The 3,153-nt window shown below is 49.8% G+C and overlaps 1 long non-coding RNA gene across 2 annotated transcripts; it reads left to right on the top strand.

Annotated features, from left to right (window-relative positions):
• Positions 1–206: 206 nt before the first annotated feature.
• LOC127006453 (uncharacterized) lies at positions 207–1,056 on the top strand. 2 transcript variants are annotated; one of them, XR_007759569.1, is made up of 3 exons: positions 207–407; positions 668–771; positions 876–1,056. It is a non-coding gene; the product is annotated as an uncharacterized LOC127006453 (long non-coding RNA). The 2 variants fall into 2 exon arrangements; XR_007759570.1 differs by having other exon boundaries at positions 824–1,056.
• The last annotated feature ends 2,097 nt before the right edge of the window (positions 1,057–3,153 follow it).

Below are 3,153 nucleotides of genomic sequence, written 5' to 3'. Positions count from 1 at the left end.
ACGTGTCACTGGGAAATGTTAGCTGATGTTGTTATTCTGTCGCTGCGTCACCAGGGGAGGGGTTAGATCCTGCTGAGTTGCTGGGACTTCTGCAGGAAGGTACACTTGGCAGGCAGTGTTGGGGTGAGGGTGTCGCTGCCCAGCAGGTCCTCTAGTGCTGGCCTGTGAAGGGTGAGTCTGGTTAAGGATGCCTTGAGGCTGGTGCGTGAAATCTTGGGCAGTGGAGCAGGGAGTGTTCTGGCGTGTGTGGGGCGCCATGTGGGTCCTGGACAGTCTGTGGCGTGTGTGGCCAACCCTCAGGCGGGTGACGGCTGTGTCGGCCAGGACAGCGTGGAGGGATGCTACTCTGTGGAAGGTGGTAACTGTCTTGTCTGGCGAGGGAAGGCCCCGCCAGTACTCTGTGGAAGGTGGTAACTGTCTTGTCGGGCGACGGCAGGCCCCGCCAGTACTCTGTGGAAGGCGGTAACTGTCTTGTCTGGCGAGGGAAGGCCCCGCCAGTACTCTGTGGAAGGTGGTAACTGTCTTGTCTGGCGAGGGAAGGCCCCGCCAGTACTCTGTGGAAGGCGGTAACTGTCTTGTCTGGCGAGGGAAGGCCCCGCCAGTACTCTGTGGAAGGCGGTAACTGTCTTGTCTGGCGAGGGAAGGCCCCGCCATTACTCTGTGGAAGGCGGTAACTGTCTTGTCTGGCGAGGGAAGGCCCCGCCAGTACTCTGTGGAAGGTGGTAACTGTCTTGTCTGGCGAGGGAAGGCCCCGCCAGTACTCTGTGGAAGGTGGTAACTGTCTTATCTGGCGAGGGAAGGCCCCGCCAGTACTCTGTGGAAGGCGGTAACTGTCTTGTCTGGCGAGGGAAGGCCCCGCCAGTACTCTGTGGAAGGTGGTAACTGTCTTGTCTGGCGAGGGAAGGCCCCGCCAGTACTCTGTGGAAGGCGGTAACTGTCTTGTCTGGCGAGGGAAGGCCCCGCCAGTACTCTGTGGAAGGTGGTAACTGTCTTGTCTGGCGAGGGAAGGCCCCGCCAGTAGACAAAAACGCTCCTTCTTGAGCCGGAAGCCGCGTCCTCCCTGGCTGCTGCTGCTGGTAATGTTTATGTTTTTTCAACGGGACGCTAATCTGTCACACCTTATATTTTTTCCTCTCTTGTCTGAGTAGTGGGAGGATGAAACTGTTTTGCTCCTATTATTTATTTCTTATTAATATGTGTAGTCACTTTTTGTGGGTACTGGATTCTCAGCAACCACTTGCTCAGGGAGGTGATCGACCACCTAAACACCTCAACTACATCCCTCTTATTAAAGGCAGTAATGTTTGCATTATACACCTGCTGGATTTTAATCTTTATGTGGTGAGAGTGTATCCTTCCTACACCCACACTGATAATAATGAACTTGCCCAATGTCTTCTCAGCTTCTGTCCTTCCGAGGAAGTGCTGATACTCGGCGATTTTAATCTCCCTGCCATTGCCTGGCATCCTAGTGGCGCCATGACCATGAACTATCCTCCCCCTGCCGGCAGTGGACGTCCACGGACATGGGGCGGATGTCTATTCACCTTCCATTTGTCATCCACAAGTATCCGCTCTATCCGTCTACAGTCCTTTGGTCGTCCGAGGTGGAATAAATGAGAAATTCGGAATCGCTCCATTAGATTTATATTTTACGGTAAACATACAGATGATTTTGACTATAAGTTTTTGATAGAAGGAATTTTGAACGGCCGGACATAATGGACACTTGGTGGATACTAGTCCTTTCACCTTCCATTCATCATCCACAGGTGTCCGCTCTATCCGTCTACAGTCCTTTGTTCGTCCGAGGCGGATAATAGAGAAATGTGGATTTACTGCATTAAAATTTATACTTTACGGTAAACATAAATATGATATTGACTATGAAATTGTTGATAGAAGAAATTTGGAATGACCGGACATGATGGACACTTGGTGGATACTAGTCCTTTCACCTTCCATTCATCATCCACAGGTGTCCGCTCTATCCGTTTACAGTCCTTTGTACGTCCGAGGCGGATAGTAGAGAAATGTGGACTTAATAAAATTTATACTTTACGGTAAACATACATATGATATTGACGTACTATGAAAATGTTGATAGAAGAAATTTGGAATGGCCGGACATGATGGACTCTTGGTGGACGCTAGTCCTTGCAGCATCTTTACAGCGTTTGCATTGTCTGCGGCCGACGGTGTCGACATGTACGAACAAGGGACGGATATCGAGGGAAGGTGGGTACGTGGGAACCACAGAGTTTTTATTTTTGAGGGAAAAATGTTAAGTAGGTAGTGATTCATGTTTGCCTATGGACGGGAAAGGAATGACCGCGCCACCGCGACCTTCCTGACCTCCGGCGGGGTTGCTGGCGTCACCCATCTAAGCCAGTCATAAGTTAACAAGGGGGCCCCATGGGTGAGCCATGCAGCTCTCTCTCTCTCTCTCTCTCTCTCTCTCTCTCTCTCTCTCTCTCTCTCTCTCTCTCTCTCTCTCTCTCTCTCTCTCTCTCTCTCTCTCTTTCACTTCTTGTCTTTCAAATTCTCTCTCTCTCTCTCTCTCTCTCTCTCTCTCTCTCTCTCTCTCTCTCTCTCTCTCTCTCTCTCTCTCTCTCTCTCTCTCTCTCTCTCTCTCTCTCTCTCTCTCTCTCTCCTTCACTTATTGTCTCTTCCAAATTCACAAATACGTTTTCGATCAAAATAATGGTATTCTACCACTATGTCGCGTTCACCGAATTCATAATTTATTATATACATATGCATTGAGAGAGAGAGAGAGATGGGATATGGGAGCAGAAAAGGTGTGTGTGTGTGTGTGTGTGTGTGTGTGTGTGTGTGTGTATTTACCTAGTTGTGATTTACGCGAGGGAGTAATCTCATGGCCCGTCTCTACAACAGCAGTAACTGCGTTATTCAATCTTACTACTACTACTGTACTATGTATGATGTATATTTCCTATGTATTGATATATATTCATCACGTGGTTTGTCCCACCACGTGTTCTCTAGCTAAGCCTCGCCTTGCCACACCTGGGTCACCTCACCTCACTTTAATGACCTCCCTTGAGATTGCATCCTCGCCCTACCCTAATTCCTTCCCATGCCTTCCTCCCTCCATCGGGGCAGAACTCACCCAGCATTCACGGAGAGCGT

The sequence above is a fragment of the Eriocheir sinensis genome, chromosome 32 (genome assembly GCF_024679095.1).
Source record: "Eriocheir sinensis breed Jianghai 21 chromosome 32, ASM2467909v1, whole genome shotgun sequence".
NCBI lineage: Eukaryota > Metazoa > Arthropoda > Malacostraca > Decapoda > Varunidae > Eriocheir > Eriocheir sinensis.
The sequence above is the reverse complement of the archived record's forward strand: the minus strand, read 5'-3'. Positions and strand labels throughout refer to the sequence as shown.